Consider the following 27003-nt stretch of genomic DNA (forward strand, 5'->3'; position numbering starts at 1 on the left):
CAAAAATGCTGAGGGGGATCTACTCATAGAAGATTAAAATAGATTACATAATTTATTAAGAAGTATCTTATTAAGAATACCATCAACAAATAAGTTACCACCATCATTTTTATCTCATAAGGCAAAATTCATAAATCTAATGAGAAATATGCCTAATGTCTTAACTATTTCTTTAGTTTAATATATAAAGTATATTATTAATCTAATATCATAAAAAGTAACACAGCATATTTTCCATATATGATATTGTAAATCATATAATCTTCAGTTTTATAATGACATTGAGTAACCTAAACTATCTGCCAAATGGCCACAGGCTAGAATTATATCTCTTCACATTATTCTTAAATCAAGTTTCCATCCTTTTTGAGTGAAGTTTCAACATAAGGTACTGGATAACTCATAGTCAGTAGTAATAGAAATGACAATGATCTTCAAAACAGATTCTGTATCTTCATCTATCCCTGAGGGAAAATGACCTTGATCTTCTTCACATTAACTGTGAATCACATGGGCTGCCCTGACTCATACTCTGCAAATAGGAATGATCAATGTAAATTAGCAAGAAATACATTGCAAACTTCCCAGAAAAACCCATACTACTGAAATTCCGTTATTAAAACTAATACACTGAACTTCAAAAGAGTGGGAGGGAACTATATTGAGATAGAGCTACACTGTTCTCCAGATAGTTTATTTTCTACATGACTCAAAATAGATCTTTTAATCCATCTCAGGGGTGTGCTGAAGCCAGCCTATTAATGGCTTATAAGAGCCATTTGTTGAATTTTCTGGAATTTGTGAACCTATTGTTGAAGTCATTATTAGAAATTAAATTATATAAACTAACAGTATCATCATTTAAAAACAAAGGTAATGAATATTCAAACCTCATCACTTCCTAACACCTTACTATTATACATGTTCTTGAGCTCATTTACATCTGCTGTGTATGCAAGAAATTCTACATATAGTTGCTACTGTGCATCATTTTCAATTCCACACTCAGTGACATCAGGCTGGTAGCCTGAAATAAGCCATGAGGGGCAGTATTTACACCATAAAAATAAGAAAATGTTACAAACCAGGGCTCTGCTACCTCAACTCAGAGAACTGGTTGTTAAACATTTACCAGCACACCACTGACCAATTCATGTCTAACCCTCCTTCTTGCCAATTCTATCCCCCACTCCAAAAGCAATCTTCTCTTTAAAGACACTCATTTTGGGGGAACTTCCAGCTGTGTATATAATACTGGTTCACTTAAAGATAATAAAGATTTAAATTCTTTTGAAATAGAATTTCAATAGAAAAACAGAAAAGTGATGTGATTCCAAGCAAGCAACCGTCTTGAGGGAGAAAGTTCCTATGTGGGTTTAAGAAATTCTGAAACTTATATGTGACTTTAAAGTTTTGAATGTAAGAGAAGGTAGGAAAGCCTATTGGTGAAAGACAGAAATGGGTTTCATCTTGATTTCACCATTTACACTAGGAACATAATATCTCTAAGACTTGAGTCTTAATAAAAAGTAATATCAATGTTGTCAAACTTTTGATGAGTAAAATGAGATAACAGATGTGAAGTTACCACAGACATTCCATAAACATTGGCTGTTTTGTGGTATGCACTTAGGTTCAGCAATGGACCACCATTGGGACCAAAGAAGCTTGAATTCATAAATGCTCAATGAATGCTATGCAGATGAGCTATTTACCCTCTTGCATCTATACATTGAATATTAGCATAGTAAAGCTCAGAGAAGACCAGCATATAAGGAACCTGAATAAGTAGTCAGCAGTGTTCATAAAATTTCTCATATTTTACCCAATCTTCTCATTTTGGTTACTTCTAAGCCATTCCTCTCCAAAATGCTGTATCTAATAACATAATAAGTCCCCTCACTTCTACCTCTGTAGGACAGCTAAATATGAATTTACTGCTGTTTCATTCTCTGGTAGCCCCTAAATCAGGATCTTAATACTGTTCTCCCACAAATAAAAGTATATAACCTGGTAATTTCCTCCTATTACCTGTAAATACATTTTTTTTGGTAAAGTATTTTAGGAAATAATGTTAAAATAAAGTATGACATCCAGATAATCTTATAAAGGCCTATTCTAGACTGTACAGAATTCAGAAGGATTATATAAGCTTTTAAAGAAGGTTCAGAGGTCATCTAAAAGCAATTATGGGTTTTAAAAAATGCACTTATGAGACTGGAATTATTAAAGAAATAAGTTGAAGGGTTGATATTATAATAGATTTCAATAAGTTAAGACTTAGCAGTAAAAGGGATTGGTCAAATGCAATCTATGAAGCCACAGACCAAAAAAAAAAAAAAAAAAAAAAAAAAAGCTTACATTTTGGTGTGTTTAATCATACCAAAGTATAATTATACAAGAAAAATTTCTTGGCAGACACTGACATTTGTCACCCAAATATTTCAGCTTCTAAAAAATTCTTTTTTGAGGGAAATCTCTTTAAAAATTAAGAAGATTTTCATGTATCTGGAATACTTAATTGTCATCTGCTTGAAAGCCAGAGAGAAGAGAAGAAGACCTTACAATGTTCTTTTCTTTCTACAAATCCATGGTTAAAGCCAAGACACATACCAGGCAATGAGTGAACGAGTGGCAAAACAAAAAATGTAGCCACTATTTCCTTCTGAAATTTCTCATCCTATGCCTTTTATGTCATAGTTCCATTCTAATTTTTCATTCTAAATTTATCCTGAAGTTCCTGTGAATTATTTATAATTTACTTTATTTCACAAAGCATTTCATATAAGTTTTATTATTGTTACTGTCATTCTATTCAGTGTCAGACACTGAACATCTCCTACAATGCAGTCTCAGGAATCTACAATCAAGTCCTCCACCTAGAAGAGCCACTGCCTGTTCTTACCACAAAATTCTATCCATGTGCCCCCTATCCCTGTAAACAAAAGAAAAGAAAACAAAACAAAATGTAATGCCTGCTTCTGGTATCTACAGTTGTGGTGTCATAGTTCTCTTGGTCTTTCCATTGTTAATTCCCTTTTCTCTTCCCTACATTTTAATAAACCTCAATTCCCATCTGTGATGTCGCTAGATGTGCATTAACTGCAGTTTTGTTCCTCTGCTAATCCCAAATCAGGATCTCAGTAGCTTCTCAGACACTGGCCAGTGTCGTACCCACTCTGTCCCTTTGTGGTCAATCTAACATATCATTGCCACGTTTCTCTTCCATAAGTGTATCACCAATTAACTCTGAAACGTTCTATTCTCCTTACTGACTGCTAAGAAGAATCCTTGCATTTCATCCTCTGCCTATCATCCCAGCATAGTTTCTGATTCTTCTACTACCTTCACTCTAAGCTTTGAGCAGATGGCTGAGCTTTCCTGACTTAGGGCTTTGCTAATTATGCTCCCATTATCTAGAATGTCCTCCTCTCACTAGCTTAAAATTCTACACATTCCCCAACGCTATGCATTCATTCTTTGATTCATTTACTAGAGAGGGACACGTTGATGAATAAGATGGTCGTTTCTTCTGTCCTTATAAAGTGCCAGTATGGAAGCAACAACAGAAAATAAACAAATCATCTTGTAAATAATCAGCTGCAATTATGATAGGTGCTATGATGGAAGCGTTAGTAGTAACATCTTTAAATAATGTGACGGAATTTTTTTTTTTACCACTTTCTTTATCTATACCACACGATCTCAAAGGGATCCTGCTCATTTTTCCTCCTGTTGCTAAACCCCACGTCATTTTTCCATTTCAATAATACCTCAGTAAGATTTCTTGAATTTGTATCATGCTGGTCTGTATAATATTTATTTGCAATTTCAACTTATCTTCCTATTTGGGGGAATGTAACTCCTGGAGACCTTATGCACTCAAATGACCAGTTTAAATCAACCACGGTCCCTGCAATGGAGGGACCACTAAGCTGTTTCCACGGACAAAAAAAAAAAAAAAAAAATCCTGTCTTAAGAAAGATAACCACAAGATTCTTCTTCTGGCCATTGATATTCAAGATGTAATGCCTGGAAGTATTGCAGATAATTAGTCATCAGAGTGAGAATAATACCAAAACCAAGGATGACACAACGAAGCAATAAAAGAGCTTCAGCTCTTGATGGAATTCTTGGGCCACTTATTTCACCAATCCTGTGGTACCCACAGACATACCTAACCCTAAACCCCTTATTAAGTTGACTTGAGAATGTTCCTGTCTGTTTGAGCCAGCTATTTGCAGAAAGTCTGACATATTATGTTATAAGATCACAAACACTCTGAGGATGGGAGTATATGTATTTCTCTCTCCATTATTTCCATGTTATCTGTCATGATTTTTGCTCATATTAGCTGATCAAAAATAGTAGATAGGACAATTAAAGTTGCATTTCAATAGAAATATCTTTCATTTATATTTTCTCTGTCTCCCTCTGTCTTCCTCTTCCCTTCCTCTTTCACACTGTATGTGTGTGTGTGTGTTTCGAGGTTTTTAAACATCACACAGCAGTTACAGGCTTAATTTTCTAAGCTCAATTAGAATGTGCTTCCTGTGATGCTGTAACACACAGGTTTATACTTCTGATATAAAAGGACAGAGGCAAGAATTCCATTTCATTCTCTTTCTCTTAGTAAAAAAAGGATTCACATCTTGTCTACATAGTGAGGCCATAAACACAGCCAAGTAATCTACAATTTTAAAGAGAACAGAAAAGGTACAGCTGTCAGAAAAGTTGAAAATATTGAATATGCTCCAGAGATGACAAGACATACAAATATTGGCAAGGCACATAGTCAGACAAGAGCCCTAGGAATATATATTTTATTTCAGTCAATAGCTGGCTTTAGATGAAGAAGTTGTTGAGATGAATCTTTTAACTGTAAATGAGAGTCAGGTAAGAAGGCTTTCTATCAAAGGTCTTATTTCAAGGTATTTAAATTCCCATATGGCTTATGAACTCACAATATAAACCAACTGCAGTATATAAACCAGCAATGTGGGGATCCCTGGGTGGCGCAGCGGTTTGGCGCCTGCCTTTGGCCCAGGGCGCGATCCTGGAGACCCGGGATCGAATCCCACATCAGGCTCCCGGTGCATGGAGCCTGCTTCTCCCTCCGCCTGTGTCTCTGCCTCTCTTTCTCTCTCTGTGACTATCATAAATAAATAAAAAATTAAAAAAAAATAAACCAGCAATGTTATTTACCTGTTTGGAGTACCCTCCATGACAATGTTCTACCTGAGAAAACAAGCACCCTCCATTACTCAAAGCAAGGGACTGGGATGCCTTTCCAAATGCCAGGTCAAATGAAGAATATGATGATGTATCATAAAAAAATGAGGTAGGTTTGGCTCACAGCTCAAAACTTTATGAAACATTTTGACCCGAGAGGCAACATTTGATGAAAATATAAATATGATTCCATTTTCTGTTGACTTAGGTGTAAATTCAATGGCTTGCTGTCAGACACAGTGGGAAGCCCTGTTCGCCCTCCCTGTTGCCATTAACCTGTGCCATCTATCTGCCCTAAACATCTTTAACTCCCATCAGACGCTTTTATTAAGAACATGAACAAAATTAAACATTATTATTTTGATTTTTTAAGGATTTTATTAATTTATTTGAGAGAGACAGAGAGCGAGCACAAGCAGGAAGAACCACAGGCAGAGGGAGAGGGAAAAGGAGGCTCCCCAATAAGCAGGACCCCAGGATCATGACCTGAGCAGAAGACAAATGCTTAACTGGCAGAGCTACCCAGATGCCCCCAAATTAAACATTATTTGTTATGATTCCAGTGCTTGACATTTTCCAAGCTCTTTGCACTTAGCATATTTAGGCATTTCCTTTTTGCCTTCTTCTCTTGGCAGCCCTACAACATACGTCAGAGCTTTTCGGAGGACCAATGTTATACATGTTGGCATCAAATAAAAATAATAGCTAGCATTTATTGAATGCTCACTATATGCCTGGACTTATGTGAAGCACTTTAAGTACATTATTGCCATGGATGCTCACTCAGAGGGAGTTATCATTCCTACTTCCCAGAATTGGAAACTAGAGATTAGAGAAATTAAGTGATTGGCTCAAGTACTCGCATGGCTAATAAGAGAATGTACTGATCTTGGACCTGGCTCTCTTGAGTTTTCCCAAAGCTAAATGCTTTCATCCCATGGCTACTCCCCACTGCCCACTTCATCCAGGTTTACTGAAAGCAGACCTGGAGAAGAGATCCACCTACTGAGCTCACAGTGAGTGTCCACTGGTCCCCATGACATTTTCAGGACATGTCATACAATATTCACCAGGTTCCTGATATGAATTATTAAAATAAATTTTAACAATTTTAAGGTAAAAAGAAAGGATAAATCACAATAGGTATACTTCACAATTTGCTAAAGATTTATACCGTTTTGACCAAAACAAAGAGTAATTTTTTAAAGATTTTATTTATTTATTCATGAAAGGTAGAGAGAGGCAGAGACACAAGCAGAGAGCAGAGGGAGAAGCAGGCTCCCTGCTCGATGTGGAGCTCAATCCCAGGACCCTGGGATCACGCCCTAAGCTGAAGGCAAACACTCAACCATTGAGCCACCCAGACATCCCAGAGTAATTTTTTCTTAAACCATGTTTCCATTTTCTAGCACAGTCTGAACATAGTTGCCCGAATGTAATGTGGACATAAAACGATCATAAATGGTGACATTTGACTGCCAGTACTCCCAATAGAATCACACAGAATACGGAAACCCTGAATAGGCTGGGGACTGGGCAGGGTCTCTTCAGATACCTTAAATTTACTACTAATAAACTAAAGAGGCCAAAACAGAAAGTTTCACACACAATATATAATAACTGGACCATATCACTATATCAAATGTTTTAAGATTGCATTTAACTTTGAAATTAACTCTATAATAATTCAAGAGGCAAGTTTTCCATTTATTCATGTTGCAGATATTTATTATGAGTGACCCACTGTAAACTGAAAGACTCTGCTAGGCAGTGAGAAATTAAGAATGGAGAACTAGTTAAGGTCCTCAAGTATCTTGCAGAAACAGATGGTAAGACATGAGTCCACAAAGCAGTATACTATAGAGATGAAGGTGTAGTATGGCAGGAATGTGTAGAAAAGGAGAAGTTTAGTGTGCCTGGGGAGTGGGGAGAGGGGAGTGTGATAAGGAATAGATGATGCGCGCTGAGCACCAGAGGACCAGTAGCCAGTTGCTTGGCGTACTTGTCAGAAACTTGCATTCTGTACAGAGAGATGGATGTTCAAAAACAGATACATGACAGAGCTCAGCGTGCCTGTGAAATAGCAACAGCTCAGTGTGGGCACAGCATAGAGATGCTGAGGGGAGGAAATGAACCTAGATAGAAGGATAAATAAGTGTTCATAGGTAACCCAAAGGAGCTTACACTTTTTCTAGAGATTGATGATTTTCAAGCTGCCGATCTGCCCTGTAGACACGATGAGGTATCTTAGGTCACCCAGCAAGCCATGACAGTAAGGACCTTTCCGAGATCACTGCTCTCTTGCATTCTTGTCCCACACATTAAATGTCACATTGAAATGGCTCCATACAGTTCAGCTAGTACACAAATATCATTTGAAAGAGGAGCCTAAGAGACGCCTGGGTGTCTCAGCAGTTGAGAGTCTGCCTTCGGCCCAGGACGTGATCCTGGAGTCCCAGGATTGAGTCCCACATCGGGCTCCCCATAGGGAGCCTGCTTCTCCCTTTGCCTGTATTTCTGCCTCTCTCTCTGTATCTCTCATGAATAAATAAATAAAAATCTAAAAAAAAATCATAAAATAAATAAAAATTTAAAAAAAAATCTAAAAAAAAAAAAAAAAAAGAAGAGTCTGCCCAGTAAACACCGGTTTGAAAACTACTGCTATGGGAAATAAGCAGATATTGAGCTATTTTCAAATTTAAATTCAATTAGCCAAGATATAGAACATCATTATTTCAGATGTAGAGTTCAGTAATTCACCAGTTGCATATAATACCCAGTGCTCATCACAGCATGTACCCTCCTTAATGTCTGTCACCCAGTTACCCAGTCCCTCCACCCATCTCCCTTCCAGCAACCCTCAGCTTGTTTCCTAGAGTTAAGAGTCTCTCATGGTTTTTCTCCCGCTTTCATTTCTTCCCATTCAGTTTTCCCTCCCTTCTCCTTTACTCCTCTGGGCTATTTCTTATATTCTACATGTGACTGAAACCATATGATAAGTGTCTTTCTCTGATTGACTTATTTTGCTCAGCATAATACCCACCAGTTCCATCCACGTCAATGTAAATGGTAAGATTTCATCCTTTTTTGATGGTTGAGAATTATTCCATTGAACTTTTAACAGGAAAATGACCAGTTCAGATTTGCAGGTAAAAATACCCAAAGTTTCATGTGGTGGCAGACAGGGCTAAGGCTGACAAGGAAGGAAGCTGTCCCCACCACCCAGAAAAAGAAATGGCGACACTGTGAAGGAACTAAGGAACAAAGGAAGAGATAAATCATGGAGAACTTTGGAAGTAGAACAGGCAGGACTTGGTGGTTGATGAGATGTGAAGGGTAAGGAAGAAAGGAAGGTTTAGGAGGGCACCAACATTTCTGGCTAGAGTGTACAGATGGACAGCACACAGCATACGTAACAAGGGAAGACGATGTGCCGTGGTTGGGGACAGGAAGGGGAGAACCACATGGGTTCAGGATTCACATAGTGAATGTCATCCTTCAAAAGGATGTCATCCTTACAGATTCAGGTTAATGTTAGGCTTAGTGTAATGTAGGAGAGTGAAGCTACCTATGGATGATTTGTCCCCAGAATGTTTTTTAGTGACAACAGTGACATTTTCTTGTAATTGTTGTTTTCATTTGAAGGAATGAAGGTCAACTAGAACAGAAGAAAGCCTGAGCTGTCCCTACTTGGGAAGGCAAATGGATGGCCATCTAGAGGCGTGAATAGTGTTCTTTTCTACTCTAGAGCATGGAGAGTGTGCTTCTGGGCAGAAACGCTGCCTGAGGCCCATTCCAGACTTCAGGCAGACAGTGTGAAACTGTGACAATATCCCTGGAAGCAGGGTTCTCCTTTATCATGAAAGGTTGGATAACTTAGTTAAAGACAAGGAAGAGGAAAAACATTTGCTTCCCTGTCCTATGCATTTTTTTAAGCAACATCACTCTTGTGCTGTTGCTGCTTATTCAACTGCATTATAATTATTGGTTTGGTCTTTCTCAGCCATTAATCTGTTAGCTTTGCCAGACAAGGTATTGTGATTTTTAATAGTGACTCTCCATCTGTTATACATTACCTGGCACATAGTTCTCAATAAATGTTTGCTGGATGAATATATCAAGAAGGAGATTTTTTATTATTATTATTATTATTATTATTATTATTACTATTACTATTTTGCATATGGAGAAGACGGCATAATCTGCTCAGCCTGAGTATAATTTTAAACTGGGTGAGGATTTCACTTAACTCCTTGCCCTCACTGTTTGTCTTATTTGCTTGTTTGTTGCTATGCTCCTGCTCTTTTTCCACCTCCACCCCTACTTACTCTGCTCCTCTAGCCTTAAAATGGTCTCTTTTGAAAAATTTTAGGCAACAGGATCCTTCTCTCACTCTCTGCCTCCAGGCTCTGCAGGAAGACAGCCAAATCACTGATGGGCAAGTCACAGACTGCCACTTCACAGAATGGCAAAGCAAAAGCTGCCTAAACCATAAACTAGCTCCACCCCCAGGATTAAAACAGACTTGTGGTTCTGTGGGTGATCCAGTTGGACATAGGAGCACAGAAGAGCTGGGGTTTGCTTTGTCTTTTTTTTTTTTTTTTTTTTTTTGAGAGTAGTAAGGTCATTTGACGTGCTCTCTTTCTACCTTTAAATAAAGATGAGAGTTAGCCAAAAGTTACCCTGTGAAGAAAAGAGCAGGAAAATACATGTTCTACCTCTGGCCCCTACTTAATGCTCCATTCATAGGCACATGCAACCATTCTAAACATAATCCTAGCTCTCTATCTGTGTATGAATGGTTACTGTATAAATAAAACACAAGCTTTCCTAAGGATATGCTGCCTTCAGAATAGTGATTGACTGCAATGGCTGTGAATTACAAGGGCTTGGCACAGCATGAAAATGACTATCATCATGAAGCTTGTATGAGTGCCTGTCTCATGTTTTCTTTCCATATGGCATCAAGTACGTTACTGCCATTAATTTAAAAATCCTTGTAGTTTTTATGTCACAAATTTTAATTCAGTGACATTTGACTTAAAATGGCAATGAGACTCTTTTCAGGTGAAGGAGGAAAATCAGAAAACTGATCATCATTTTGGGGGGCTTTGAATTTTGATACCTTACAAAGCACCTCCATAGAATTTTTTACTAAACTCAGTCAAACTAGAGAACAGAATATAATCTACACTAATATACCAGGCAAGGAAGCAAAATGTTCTTCCTATTCAGCAGACTGTATTTCCATTTTATAATCTTCTTGCTATAATTGAGATTTCTTTCCAAACAATTATATGATACAAACAAACCACAGTAACATTAAGCCTTAAATAATATTAAAACAATAAGAATACATTAATTGAATCCAAAATCATAATTAAATATCAAGTATCAGTTAATAGGTAATTATTATGTATAAGATAACTAAGTACCAAAAAATAAGTTACTTACTAATGATAAATGTCATTCTGAGTTAGTAGAAGGCACATATGCTGAATCAAGTCACAAGATACTGAAATTAAAAATAAAATCTGTTGTTTTTCAATAATCACAAACTAAGAGTTCTTATGCTTCCTGAAGTTCACCGTACGGACAAGATCTTGGCTTCAAGCCTATGAAATATTTGTCTGTAAAATAGTATCTTTCAATAGGATTGGAATATTTGCCAGAAATCAGATAATTCATTTAATTAGGGTCATATTATCAACTGAATAGTGAAAGACTTCGCCTCTTTTCTTCCTAATCAGATAAACAGAGAGAAAGATAGTGGTAGAAATATTTCTAAGATAATTATATCAGAGGTTAGGTATGTTGAAGTGTGTGTGTGAGAATGTGCATGTGTTGCTATGTGTATATACGTGTGTGTGGTGTGTGCGTGTGTGCATGAAGGAAGAGACAGGGCGGAGTAGTAGCTGACAGCTAGTCTGTGGAGCCACATTGCAGATGACCTGGTTATAAATCCCAGCTTCACTACATCCTACCTCCGTAATGTTGAGAAGGAGCTCAGTTTCTCAGAGAGCCTGGCCTTTAAATGGGATTAGAATATAATTTCATGGACTGTTAGGACTAAATGAACAAATAAATGGGAAGTCTTGAAACAGTGCCTGATTCACAGGGTTATTATCTCATTGATTACCAATACCAAAATTCTTCTAGCTTCTATGTGTCGTAAATTATCTTTAAAAACACTGGGTCAAATACATTGTTTAGAGAGCTTCTGGACATACTTATGCTTAAAAATATTGTAATTACATGAATGACGTTGGTGAAATAAGCCATCTATGATGTCATTTCTCTATTCTAAAAAAGATAGCTACAATGCTTGCCAACACTGGAGGAAGAGATCAACAAGAATTAATGAATCAGACTAAAGTTTCTAATGAGGAGGATGATATAATAATATTACAATACCTTAATATTTCTTCGCCTTTATGTGTTACTTTGCATGCATTTCAAAGCAAACCAACAACAAAACCGCTAAATCAGGGTTCCTTTTAAGAGAGATCTTTTTTTAAAGTGTGTGGGAGAGAGTGAGCTGAAAGCAGCAAAAAATAGGAAAACATAAAGGCAGAGGAAGTAGATTCATCTAATAAGAAAAAAAATCAAGAAAAAGCAACACTCAAATGGTAAATTATTTGCCTTCCAATCTATTTCTTTTCATGCTCAGCAGAAAAGGAGTATTCCAGGTTTATATTATGCGTGTGAATATAAAATTAGGGCTCTTAATATGCCCCAGAATCATGAACTTTAAAATACCAGCTCTTTAGTGATGTAGAAAGAGGAGGCTGTGTCTATTTTGAGTCCTGCAAATTCCCTCTGAAGTTTTAGGTTTTAAATAAATCTTCACTATCAGCTTATTCTATGGTCATTTGCTTCTTTATGATAAGAGTCACGACCAAACATTAAAAATCTGCTTATCTGTGGGTGACTCATGAACACTTAGAGAGAACATATATAACTAAGGGATATGGGAGACTTCTGTGTCCTACAATATACTGGACTAGATAGACCAGAAAACCTGAGACTTCTCTAGAATACATAGTTAGACTTGCTCAAAAAGAAAGGGACCATCCAGGTGGAAGGAAAAGACATGGAAGCCAGAGAGCTAGGACAGAAACAACTTTGTGGTGAAGAAGAAGGTGGCTGATTAATCAAGAAGTTTGAGGTTTGACTCTCAACACGGACCGTAATAGAGTAGCAACACCACAACAGAACACAGCCCTAGAAGAGCCACGCCCTCTGTGAAGGTGGAGCCAAGGAAACAAGTAAAAATATCAACTTAATGTAGAACTTAAGGACATTGTTCTGTACTGTGGGGTCAAGGAAAACGAAGTGCGAGTTGTTTTCCTTTGTTTCATTTTTTGGTTTCTTTGGGTAACTTAAAAAAATTTTACCCAGATTTGGGATTCAAACATACAGAATCTGCCCACTGTGGCAATCCCAAGCCAGGAATACACTTATAAAAGTGTATCCAGCAACGAGCTAGGGATAGCACAGAAACATCTGAAAGAAGTGGAGGCAAGTCTGATCTTAGGATATTTTCAAGATTTAGATAACTGTATCATAAAAAGAACTGACAGGGGGTACCTGGGTGGCTCAGTGGTTACACGTCTGCCTTCGGTTCAGGGTGTGATCCCAGGGTTCTGGGAGCAAGTCCCACATTGTTCTCCCCATGAGGAGGCTGCTTCTTCCTCTGCCTGTGTCTCTGCCTCTCTTTCTCTGTGTCTCTCATGAAAAAATAAATAAAATCTTTAAAAAATAAATAAATAAATGAAAAATAAAAAGAAATGATAAAATGTATAAGGAAACAGGCCACTATGACAGAGCGTCGGCACAGGGAGCAAACAACAGGAATAGCAATCCAAGAGCTTAAAAGAGACCAGCTGTGAAATAACTATGTTTAAAGTGACTAAAGACATCAATTTAAAAAATTAACATCAAAAAAGACACTGTGCATAAATATAACTAAACATATAAGCAAGCTAAACATCAAAGTAGACAGAGCTGAAGGGGAAAATAGTGAACCAGAAAACAGACAAGTAGAGTAGAGTAATATGAAAATTGAGAAAATATTAATGAGTGGCTAGGGAACATAGATGATACAGTATGAAGGAACAACACTTTTTAAAAATTATTTATTTATTTAGAGAGAGCACACGCATGCACATGAGTGGGAAGAGGGTCAGAGGGAGAGAGAACCTGAAGCCGACTCTGAGCTGAGCGTGGAGCCCGACATGGGACTCAATCTCAAAACTGTGAGATCAGGACCCTAGCCAAAACCAGGAGTTGGACACTTAACTGACTGAATGACACAGGCACCTCAAGAAGGAACAGCATTTAACAGGAGTTCTAAGATAGAGAGGGAGGGAGGGGGAAGGTATGAGAAAATGAAAAAAAAAAAGGAAAATGGGAATACATTAGTATTTAAAGGAAGAATGACAGAGAATTTTCCAGAATTGACAAAAAACATGAATCCTTGCATGAGGGAAAAAATTAGATGTGTGATTAAAAAAGAAAACTTCACATCTAAGGGCTGTCATAATGGAATGACCAATGACCAAGGAATAGAGACGCTCTTGAAAGCAACCAAAATGAAAAGACAGATGAACTGCTAAATAATAGTAGTCATGCCAACAGCTGAATTCAGACCAGTTGATGCTAAAGGAGACACCAGAAGATCATGGATTGGTATTATTAAAAGGCTGAGTGGAAATAACTGTTTGCTCTGGATCCTCTGCCCAGTAAATCTAAAATGTAGGATCAAAAACATATTCTTCAAAGCAAGAACAAAGAGAGGCTTCTACTAGCTGCTCTTTATCTAAAAAACCAAAGGATGTACTTTAGGAATATGGAAACTGAGCCAGTATTGAATGTGAAATAATGAGCAAAGAAATGGGGAAACATCAGTAAATCTAAGTAAAAATCTGTCAGCATAAAACAACTGCTTTAAGGCATATAAGCCAAGAGGAGTCTGAAATATTGGGCAGTGAGGTAGTGAGTAAAACTAAAACATTCTAAGATCCCTTTACCAGTGAAGTGGCATATAGGAATACTGTGCATGTAATGTTAAATTTGCATTTTAGAAATACACACTTGGAGAAATCAAGCAGGCATGTTGAAAATTGAATGTGGTCTGTAAAAAAGCAGGAAAAAAATGTGTGCATTTCAAACAATTTAAAGGAATTCAACAATGAAATGAGAGATTCCCACCTTTAAGATGCTTGATTTTGGACGGCAAAGAAATAGATACAATTTCCTGCAACAAAATAAGAGACAAAAATCTGCTTTATCCTACAGAAATCTAATATCTCTGTCCTACATTTCGTATCTTTTCCCCTTTCCAGCTTTAGTGGGGGAAAAGAGTTTCAATAAACTTATATTTTTCCTAGACTTTAAAAAAGCACAGTGCTGGGCACTGCCAAAAACACACAACAGAAACAGAATCTATTATTCAACATGTGAGCAGAGAGTTCTAACAAGTGTCTGCAAAGTTGCCAAGACATGTGCTTTACATTAAGTCCACCCCACTCAGACTCACTTATATCACTTACATCTAAAAAACAACTATCCTCAAAACAAAGTAAGTGTAACCAGAAAAATGTTTACATAGCTCCCATGCATAGTGCTTTCTGAGAAAGATACCCAGCTTTATGTCTTTGCTGTCAGCACATCAGTTTCTGAATACAAAAACCATAAAGTGAAAACAGGAGGGCCACAGATACAAAACAAAGCATCCAGGCTTGACGTTCAGCCTTCCAGGGAACAATCCATCTTCACATGTAAGGCACATAAATTTACAAGATAACAGAACAATTGAAGAAATGGTAAGAGGATCCACCTTGCTGTTAAAAGAAGAAAAACACCCCGCAGAAGAAGGACAACAGAAAGAGAATACAATCAAGGAATGTAATTGCAACTAATAGGTCAAGAGATAGTGTTTAAAACAAAACAGGAAATCATACTGAGGGTTCTTTTATTTCTTTAAGAAAGTGACTAAAGAGGGAGAGAATGGATTTGTGAGGTTTCCACAAATCCGTCTCTGATGGTAAATTGTTGAGTACATGAGAAATAGCCTGAGATCTGAGGCTTTTAAGCATCTGCGAATGTGCCATTCGGGATTTTCCTTGGGGAAGAATAACTTGGAGGTATGTCAGAGCCCAGTTCCACCTTTTGTGAGCAGAGTATCACTCTTTTGTTTTGATGCAATGGAGTGCCAGCACAATAGCTAAATAATCTATAACACTTCCCTAATTTTTTTCAAAAGCTTGAAGCCCAGGAATGAAAAATGATGCACTTAGGAAAATTATCTTTGGGTATAGTTTGTGTGGGATCATACTTTTCTCCATCTGCCCATATAAGATGCCTGATAATGCACAGCAAAGACTATTATAATGCATCAGTACCAAGTCATATTCTTGATCCTTACTGCTTGCAGTTCCAACTTATTACAAAATGTTAAAAGCATCTTTTAAGACAATAGTCATGAAATTGCTTAAGAACCTAGTGACTATATTTACCATTGCTCTACCAAATTCATCCATCAGCACTTATTAAATATCTATTATTTCAAATGAGTACAAAGTATTAGGATCATCTATGGATCATACATGACTACTATTCAGGGCAACTGAGTACAAGACCCAATTAAATCCCTGTATGCCTCTGTTGCTTAATCTGCAAAATAGGGGAAATGAAAAACAAATGCCCTACATATCTCGCAAAGTAGCAATGAATAAAAATCAATGGACAGAACTTAATACAATGGGACCACTGACTGAAGAGGTATATTAATAACCTATCCAGGGTAAAGATAGAGAGTTTCTTCTATACTTTGCAGAGATTCCTCTCTACATGAATCTAATTCCATGGTGCAACTTCCATTTAATAAATGTTTTTACTTAAGAGACAAGCTTTAAATGAAGTACAGAAACCTAATTTATTTCCAAAGTTGGATATACAGTTTGTCATATCAAAGGGAAATTACGTATGACTGAATTCTAAAGAAATAAAACTTCCTATTTTATTGTCAACTTATTTTGATGCAAAATGTAAACAATGACTTTTTTATTCTACAAATTATGGTGAGAGGGCAGAAATATGTGAAAATTACAATGTTATCAACTTTTGAACTTGATTTTCAGCTGCTTTATCTTAACACTAAACTATGGACCAAAATACTCAGTTTCTGGGCTATGATTAGGTTTATCTCTCTTTTTAATTAAACAACTTTACTGAGGAATAATTTGCATATGATAAAACTCACCCATTAAGTGTACAATTCTTTCCTACTAAATGATTTTCAGTAAATTTACAAATTTGTGTAACCTTCAACACAATCTAACTTTAGGATATGCATCACCCCTTAGAAAGACCTCTCATGCTTATATGTAACCCCTATTACAACCTCTAGTTCCAAGCCACCAATTATCTACTTTTCAACTCAATGGATTTATTTTTTATGGATATTTTATATAAATGGAATCATACATTGTTTGGTCTTTTTTTTTTAAAGGTTTTATTTATTTACTTATTTATTTGACACAGAGAGAGAAAGAGCACAAGCCATGGGAGTGGCAGGCAGAGGGAGATGGAGAAGCAGGTTCCATGCAGAGCAGGGGGCCTGATGCAGACTCAATCCCAGGACTCTGCGCCTAAGGCAGATGCTTAACCAATTGAGCCACCCAGGCACCCACCATTTGGTCTTTTATATCTGGCTTCTTTTACTTAACACAATGTTTCTGAGATTCTTGATGTAGCATGTATCAGGATTTGGTTACTTTTTATTACTGAATACTGTTCTCTTGCATGGTTATGTTGTATTTCATTCATCCAATCATCAGTTGATGGACATTTGGACTGTTCCCATTTTTTGGCTATTATGAATAATGCTGCTATGGATATCATAATCCAGTTTCACAGGTACATACTGAATTATTTCCCTGATACACACACACACACACACACACACACACACACAAGGGTATATACATCTGTAGCGTTTACCAGGCCTTGGGGAAATTGGTATTGAGATATACAAATCATAAATTTTGGCTTTTCAAATGCTAGTAAGCACTGCCCAATGTGTGTCCATCATCTAACTCTCACTGTAAGCTTATAAAACAGACATTGTCGTGGCACCTGAGTAGCTCAGTGGTTGAATGTCTGCCTTCAGGCTCGGGTCGTGATCCCGGGGTCCTGGGATTGAGTCCTGCATCAGGCTCCTTGTGGGGGAGCCTGCTTCTCCCTCTGCCTATGTCTCTGCCTCTCTGTGTCTCTCATGAATAAATAAAATCTTTAAAAATAAATAAGTAAATAAATAAGTAAATAAGTAAGTAAATAAATAAATAAATAAATAAATGAAACATTGTTGGGGTACCTGAATGGCTCAGTTGGTTAAGTGTTTGACTCTTGGTTTTAGGTCAGATCATGATCTCGGGGTCCTGGGGTCGAGCCCAGTGACAGACTCCCTGTCTGTCAGACTTTCATGGAGTCTGCTTCTCCTTCTCTTTCTCTACTCCTCCCTCTACCACTCACGCTCTCTCTCTAAAATAAATAAGTATTTTTTAAAAATTTAAAAAGGGAAACATTGTCATTATCTCCATTCTACAGTAAATAAAACCGAAGAAGCTAATGACTTGTCTAACCTATAATTAGTTATGATGGTTTACAAATCTAAGAAATCCAGCTCCAGAATCTGTACTGTCAATCACTTTACAATTCTGTTTCTCTTCACCTCACAACTTTAGAAGAATCACAAAGCATTTGAAATAATTCAGACTGAGAAAGACAAATACCATAGGATTCCACTCATAGGTGGAATCTAAAACAAACAAATGAACAAGCCAATAAAAAGCAGAATCAGACCTATAAATACACAGAAACAAAACTGATGGTTGCCAGAGCAGAGGAGGTTTGGGAGCTGGACATAATTGGGGAAGGGGAGTGGGACATACGCACTTCCAGTTATGGAATGAATAAGTCAGGAAATAAAAAGCCCAGCATAAGAAATGCAATTGATGATATCCTGATAGTTCTGTAAGGGCACAGATGGTAACTATGCTTACAGTGAACCCAGCATCGTGCATAACCTCATCAAATCACTAAGTTGTACACCTGAAACTAACGTAACACTGTGTGTCAACTCTACTCAAAGAAAGAAAGAAAGAAAGAAAGAAAGAAAGAAAGAAAGAGAAAGAAAGAAACGTTCTCTGGACACAGAGACAAAGCAGCAGAATTGAATTTCCACCATGAACATTCTTCCCGCTAACACATCCTTTTGAGTAGGACACTAGACATACTACGGAAGAAAGAGAATGAAAAATAGGTATAAAAGCAAGGACATAGCTTCCTCAGCTTAATTCACTTATTTATAACAGTGTCAGGAATGGGCCAAGAATAATTCTCAATCCTTTAAAAACAGTAACTCATTTAATCTCCATCACTTCCTATGAGAGAGTATCTTTTATCTCAATTTCAGATGAGAGAGCTGAGGCCCAGGGAGGCTGAGTAATTTGACCAGCATCACACAGCTAGTCAGTGTAGCCTGGACAACAGAGATCCAGGGTGCAGTTCACACCATTATGCTTTACTACCTATTTTACTGGAAGACAAAAATGTCCGACTTAACTGAGACATATTTCCAGAAAAGACAAGTAGAAGCCTAATCAGTTTTGTTCTGCACAAAGACCAATTGCTTTTAATCATACTATTTGATTTACTTTAAGCTATAGGAAAAAGCTTCTTTCAAAGACGAGGGAAATAAAGTCTAAATTATACCCTACTTTCAGTTTCATTTTAAATTCCATGATCCATTTTATATAAATGCAATACTGTAAAAGCCAATCTTCTCAAGATCATAGATGAGATTCTTCATAAGTCAGAAAGGATTCCAAACCTGACCATAAGAACATTCTCTCTTACCAATCACTTTTTCACTATCCATGAATTGAGAGGGCAGTGTTTTTCCCTCTGAGGAAAAACATTCCCAATTCTGAAAAATCTTGCACAATTTATGTCCTTCTTGGAAGATCATGGTGCATATAAACACTTTAACTTTTTAATTATGTAAGCACTTAGTACATACTCCTAAAGATTTAAAAGCTCCAAAAAAAATGGAATGTAGCCCTCCATGAACGTTTTAAAGGCTCTGAAAAGTCCTGATGTATAAGAACCTGATTAAATTTGCTTAATGTAGCATTTCTCAAAATGTTAAAATAATAATAAAATAAAAGCCTGATTTTCCCCCATGGAATATCTGTGACCTGTATTAGAAAACATTGCTCTAAAAAAAAAAAAAAAGAAGAAGAAGAAAGCATTGCTCTGGAAGGCTAACCAATCTATAACAGATTAATGCAATTATTTCTTATTCTTCTAATGAAAACAATCTAATGCAATCTTTGGAGCCTGCATCATGGGAAAGATGACAGTTAATAATATATGATAACACAAGTAACTGTAAAGATGAGAATAGAGTAATATTTGCTAACATTATTAGGGGTTTATCATGCTCTGGACATTAAGTGTTTCATATGGATTACCTCATTTAAAACCCTAAAAGGCAAGCATGTATTTATTGATTCTTGTTTCACAAAAGAAGAAACTGAGTAATGTACCCGGGGCACACACTTAGAAAGAGGTAAAGCTGGGCTTCAAAGGCATGCATTTTAAATCCAGAATTCATATTCTAATTATTAAACTGAACTGCCTTCCACCATGTTGTAGGCAATCCTAGCACTTTATATAAATACAGAATCCCTCTTAAGAGGTATCAACTAGGGAGTAGGTAATTATTTCATAGAATACCAAAGAAAATCTAAGAACGGTGATAGGATTTATTTTATTTAATTAATTAATTAATTAATTAATTAATTAATTTATTTATTTATATTTATTCATGAGAGATACACAGAGAGAGAGAGAGAGAGAGAGGCAGAGACACAGGCAGAGGGAGAAGCAGGTTCCATGCAGGGAGCTACCCAGGCTGCCCTCACCATAATTTATATCAACTCTTGATACATTTATTACAATAAAACCTTTCCATTTGTGTATGTCTCTTTTGCACATTACTAAGGAGTCCGATGATTGGAACATTTTTCTTCTTCCCTATCCTAAAATAACTGCAGCACCAGCACATTTTCAAATGGTGCTATACTCTGTAAATCCCTGGGAAAAAAATGTATCTGCAGTCAAAGCACTATTTCGTATTACCTTGATTTTTTTTCTTTGTGAGGTATTTCATGCATTAATCCCTAATTCCAAATGCAAAATGTGTTGTGCTTCTGAATGAACAGCAGGCATTTTTTTATTGTTTTCTCCCTACTGCATACATTTCAAAGGGCTAACATTAAGTTTCTGCAAATCAAATTCTATTTTGACATAGAGACTTCTAAGGAGTAAAAAGGAAGTCATGCAAAATGCACTTGATTTAAGGACTGCAAGAAGTTACTAAAATATGGAGAGCCAACTTCTAAAAAAATGTACACTTTTCATGATTTGTTCCCAGAAGATGATATCAAAGCCATGAGTGAGGCATTTCTTCAGCTCTCTGAAGCTTCTTTATTTCTTGGTGACCCCTTGACAGCCTCTGAAAATGGAAAAAAGGACAAACTGATCTGCAGAAAGGATCTTTTTCTTTCTCTCCATACATACTTATTGGGCCATTACTTTTCTAGATGTGGAGGATTCAGTAGTGAAAGGAACAGGTTCAGGCCCTTAAGGAACTCACATTCGGCAGGGAGGAGGCAGTCGACAAGAAAACAAGCACATAAATGAGAAATCACAGAATCGTAAGTGTGATGAAGAAAAATACAAAGCGTACAGTACAGTGAGAGACAACTATGTGCCAAGAGGCTAAGTGTGTGACAGTGCGGGACAGCGACACATATGGACAGCGACAGCCCAGGCTGGGTGGTCAGCAAAAGCACCTCTGAGAAAGGTGACCCAGCACTGGGAACTATAAGAGGGGAAGGGACCAGCCACCAAAAGCAAAGACCTGGAAGCAGGAATGAATTTGGGAAGCCCAAGGAACCGAAAGAGTAGCTTGTATGGTAAATGGCAGGCAGGGACATCTGACTGATGGATGAGTTCTGGGGTCAGAAGAGGCCACAGGGAGCTAACCACAAGGTACACAGCCATGGCAAGGAAACTGAAGACATCCATGTGACAATGGGGAAACACAGTTTTCAACATGAGACGACACTCATTCTTTTCTATTTCGACCCCTACTTTGGGTGCTCTGAGAAAAACAGTAGCTACAGGATGGCAAGGGAGGAAGCAGGGTCTGGGTAGGAATTCATGTAAGGATCATCTAGAGAAAGGATGAGGATAGTAAAAAGGAGGATTCAGGATATATTCTGGAGGCAGGTTTGACAAGCCTTTCTAGAAGACTGGACATGCAAGGTAAGTACGAGGGAGCAGACAGGAATGATCCCAAGAATTTGGAGCCAGGCAATGGTAAGATTATGGGGCCATTTACTGACATTGAGCAAACAGAAGGGAGAAAGAGAGTTGAGGGTCTGGGTTTGGACTCTGAGTTCTCCTTTTGACATGTTCCTTTTGTGATGCCCACGACATATCCATCGGAGATGAAGCACGGGCTCTGGAGACAGGTGAGTTTAGAGCTGTGATTCTGGGAGGCACTCACATCTACCTGGTGATGAGCTCTGAAGGACTAGCTGAGGTCAGCAGCAGGGTGGGGAGAAGGAGAGATGCAGGAAGAGAGCTCTCAGACCGAATATTTGAGTACAGAAACATCCAGAGTTAAGAAAGCCAGAAGGATTCAGCAAAAAGCACTACAGAAGGTGGCCAGTCAGAGGGGAGATGTAATTTTACCCATTCCATGTGAAGGACCTTGACAGTTACCATGATAATAACCAAAGACCAGCACACTCTGCCTTTTTTTACCTATGGCTTTGTGTTTATCACAAATTCAGGGACCTAGGCCATAGAAGCACTTGCTTGCTGATTAAAGCTGAGTGTAAACAATACTTCCCTAGAATAATTTCTACAGTGTTGTGATTTAACAACAAAATCAAGTAAGCCCATCTCACAAGCACACTTTCCTGCAGGTTCTCAATCACTGCACCACCAGTGGAGAATTGCAACATAGCCATGAAGCTGGTCTTCCTGAGTCCCCCTGCAACCATGGGCCTTCCTGCCACCATGCCCTCCCAGTTCTCCACTGGTTACCATATTCAAGGTCATCCTCTGTGATGAATAGATTGGAGATAAATTCCGTCCACTGTTTTGTTATGGCACTGCACAACACTGCAAATGTTCTGCTGAGATTTCTCATCTCCTTTTCATTGCACTAACTGAAAGGGGAGACTTGGCCATGGCTTGTGCAGTCTAGGTTTAGAAATCTCGATGGCTATGAAACAATACTTATTTCAGTTTGTGAGCCACATTCATTTTAGTTTCTCTCTACTGCCACTAGTCATCCTTATTCCCTGAACTCAATTTATGACTTTATATTCTCGCTCTGATTTCCTTCCAACTCACTTACCTTACCTTGTTTTTTTGTTTTTGTTTTTTGTTCTTTTTTTTTTTTTTTTTTTTTTACTTTTCTACTGCACTCTGAACATATCGGGCAGAACTTTGTCTTAGGAATCTTCACATCTCTTTATTTCTAGCACGGTGTCCAGTTCAAAGGACATTTTCACTAATTGCTGAGCAAATGCATGATTAAGTAATCTACTATATTAGTTCAAACTGTTTCTTTTCAGTTTGTCAAAAATGATAAAGATATCAAAGGACTGCTTTATTATATCTAAATGACACACTTAGGAGAAATTTTCCTATTGCTGAGATTTATCAACCTCCCAAATTTTCCCACATCTCTTTAATTCGGATATGTAATTTTCATCAGTGTGCTAGTATAATAACAACCATTTTGAGTGACAACTCTTATTCAATCGACCTAAGATTGATTGATTGATTGATTGATTGATTGATTTTTGGCCTCAGGAACTAGCTGTGGTTAAACTCAATAGCATCATGAAATGTTGGAGTTTTCTCTTTTGTGCAAGGTGGCAAATACTTCTGAAGAGGTATTTAAAAATTTATAGCCCTTATAAACATGATGAAGACACTGCAAATTCCATAGCATTATTTTTACTAGTCAACTTTATAATCATTTCAACAGTTAATCCTATTTATAGTGAACTAAACTCAGCTAAAACAGTTAAATATTAGACCTGAATCTTTTTACTAGAAAAACTATAAATGAATTTGAGAGGTTCTATCACTGTCTGATGAGTACAACAGAAATCTAAAGGGTACAAAATACTTCACTGGAGAAGAAATAAATTGTCTGGTTGTAGACTGTCAAGACTTTATTCCAATGCAAAATGCTGGGCCTACAGTGCTCTGTTTTTTCTGTAAAAGTCATGTCAAGCAGAATACATGGAAATTACGTCCTGAATTCTTTAGTCCACTAGGTCAGCTGAAGGTCTTAGGAACTCATATTGAATAAATGACTTGCAAAATATTAATCATCAGTTAATATTAGAGCCAGAATTTAAATATAAGAAATCTTTGTTTCTAGTCTTACATTATCTCCACCATGTAATCTGATCTTGGATATGGCATGTAGCTTTACAGTGAAATCATATTATTTATAAAAAGGGGAAGTGAAATAAAAAAGCTATTCTAAATATTTCTCTACAGGTCATACCTACCAATATAGGTATAGACAGTTTTTTTAAAGCTCTTTTCCTGATTTAGTCAATAACATACCCTTACTTTTGATTCAGTATATTTACATAGTACTCAATAACTTCTATTTAACTTACCTCTACAGTGGAATTTGATTGAAAAGATGAGTATAGCTAAATCCCAAATAACATCCCCTCTTGTTTTGTGAGTAGGACACATTAAAATGAAGACAATTCATGGCACAGGTCCTAACTATTAAAAACCAGTATGGCTGTTACAACTCCAAAATTGAAAACAAAAATTACCATTTACATTATTGAATTCACTATACACTAATACAGAATGCTTACTTAACAGGCTCTCAACTACAAAATCAACACTACTCTGAGGAATTCATTTCAAATACAGTATTCCCAAATGCATGACAAAAGAATGTAACTGATTAAAGAAAAACAGTCATTGGAAACATGTCTAATATCACCAATATCTGACATTACCCAGACATCTTTTATTTTTGGTTTTAGATATGGTAAATTTGTTCTTCCAATTCAATAGTTAACTGACCATGGCATCTTACATATTTTATCTAGTGTGGAAAAATTTAACATTCATATTTAACACAAATGATAAGTAGAATCCTATACAGATACAAATGTTGAAATTAAATTATTATTCCAGAAGCCTCGGAGCTTAATACGTAATAAACCCATATTCTTTCATATATAGAAAAGTACTGGTACCAAGGAAACCTTTATCAGTAGCCTTTGATGTTGGGATAATAAAAATTTGTAACAAAAAACTTTGTTGACCTTGACTGTACACGTTTTCACTTCATTAAGAATTCCCAGCTGTTAAAGGTAATGATCCTTCTTACAGTCACATATGGTATAGCCAACTATCCCTGAATTATGAATGAGTTCTATACAACACAAATCAACTTTTAAGGGAAAAAATGAGAATAATTCAATATTTGATTCTAAATAATCATACATTTAGTAATTTTTGTTTTTTAATGGCCAACTTGACTAGTTGTCTATAGTCAATATATATAAAGAGAAATTATGGAAATGTAAGCCAGTTTTGATCACAGAAAGTGTAAGTGTGCTAACACAAACTCATTAATCCTGGCATCTTGGAAGTCAAATCCTACAGTTACAAAAATACTATAAGGGTTCCATAAAAAAACCTTTGGAGCCCACAAAGCAAACAATGCTTCATTTCATGGTGTTATTATACGTTTTTTCCTCTATGGAATTTAAACATAAAACACAGACTGAAAAATATGACAACTTACATGGTGTTGTGATTGCTAATTGTTATTCAGAGTCATTATGTAATTACTTTAGTAGTCATATATCTGATTGTTAACCACAACTTTTGTCTATATTTCAAATAACGAATGATATACTGGACTTGCATGTTTCTTAGAAATGGTGGTATGTGTTGTCCAAATCCCTGCACACATCATGTCAAGGTGGGGCTGACCTTCTCAGGCACTTCCTGGTGTCCTGTTGTCACTGTCTGCCTGTAGCACTGTCTCCCTGTGTCATCATGTGGGGAGGTGGGAGGAGGTTATGGAGCTTCTGTTAAAAAAATTAGAGAACTTTTAAAAATAGTGTAGTTACTACAGACTTTCCAAACACACGGAACTGAACAGGTACAGGAGATTATGAATGGTGGGCATGGGGGGGAAAGCATTAGTCAGCTAATGGAACAGGAAGAAAGAGGCTGGAGTAATGGAGATGGACATGTGACTGGAAGAGAGGACAAGTTAACATATGAAGGAAATGTATGTGAAGGACATCATGAGGCTGAAAACATAGGAAATGTGGTATAGATCAAGCAATCAAGTAAGTAAGTGTTCAAGAACTTTTCACTGAGTACCTGTCCTTTCTAAGAACAGAATGCTATATAGCAAGTCACTGGGAAGTTTCCTGAGATTAACATTTATTCGTTAATCAATCTTGTTTCAGTACTGCTGCCCAATGAGTCATTAACAGCCACAAATCAGGACCAGCTCTAGCCAGTGATCAGAAGGAGAAGGAGGAGTCAATCAAGTCCTGGAGACTGATGTAAATACCCCCAAGTAGTATGGTGACATTAGAGTAGCCTCTGGAAATCAGAGAATGGTCCTAAAATATTTGAAAGGATGCCTTGTCTTAGTAAACCAAGGCTGGCTGGATGAGGGGCCAGTGGACTCAACTAGCTGCAGACAAATGTACCCTTGAGCATGTTAACAAGCATGTTAACAAAAGCCCACACAAAATCTTAGTGACAGAGGAACTCAAAGCAGAGGCTGAGTGATCTCTTGGCAGTGCTACTATAAAAATTCTAAGTATCAGAGGGCAGTGAACATAGAGCCCTTGGACGTGAGGTCTAAATAAAGACTTCATGGTCCATAAAGTTGCACCCAATCCAGAGATGCTAGATCACTATTCCCCAAGGAGGTGGTCCTTACACCTTCCTTAAGCCTTCAGTAATATGTTCCCTAAACACTGAGATTGCTATACTTGTATCTTATTCAGATGAGGTGTCCATGAAAGGACACAAGCTAGTCACTCAGTCTGCTCAATCATTGACTCTTCTGTCACTAATGACTTCTAGAGCCCTGTGCTTTGTCAGTACTGGCAATGAAGAGAAAACTAAGAAGTACCCCTCTTTCAAGGACCTCAAAAGAACCAGCTTGGGGCAAAGGGTTGAGAACGGGCACGATTTTCTCAACATCCTGCTGCTTCCCATTCTATTCTTGATTTTATTTATCAACAACCTTGAATATTTCTCTAATAGTAGAGGAAACGCAAAATTATGCATTTGAATAAGCTCAAATGTTATTTGAAGCAGTAAACTTCATCATTCATTTGTTTATGATGAATACTCATTCATGAAATACTCATTGAGCACCAACTATGTGCCAGGAGCCCTTGTGGTTGTGGGAGGTAAAACAATCATATAACCCCTGATCACTCTTTTGTTACATACATGTGGATTACAGGAAACACTTCTGTTAATAATGAATCATAAAATGTGAATGCAAAAAAATGCTCATTTAAAAAATAATCTAATGAATAGTATTATGCAGGCACTATTATTAGTATTGAACAATTTTATGGTTCA

At 37.1% G+C, this 27003-nt stretch overlaps 1 protein-coding gene across 6 annotated transcripts in view; it reads right to left on the reverse strand.

Moving 5' to 3' along the window:
• PRR16 (proline rich 16) overlaps positions 1-27003 on the reverse strand; it is a 284572-nt gene that overhangs the window by 147818 nt on the left and 109751 nt on the right. Inside the window, exon 2 of one of the 6 annotated variants that reach the window (XM_072728756.1) lies at positions 25375-25472. The exons of the other annotated variants lie outside the window; for them this stretch is intronic. The gene's annotated coding sequence lies outside the window, so the exon portion shown is untranslated. The remainder of the gene's footprint in view (positions 1-25374; positions 25473-27003) is intronic. 6 annotated transcript variants of the gene reach the window in all.

This window comes from Vulpes vulpes, chromosome 12 (assembly GCF_048418805.1).
Source record: "Vulpes vulpes isolate BD-2025 chromosome 12, VulVul3, whole genome shotgun sequence".
Lineage (NCBI taxonomy): Eukaryota > Metazoa > Chordata > Mammalia > Carnivora > Canidae > Vulpes > Vulpes vulpes.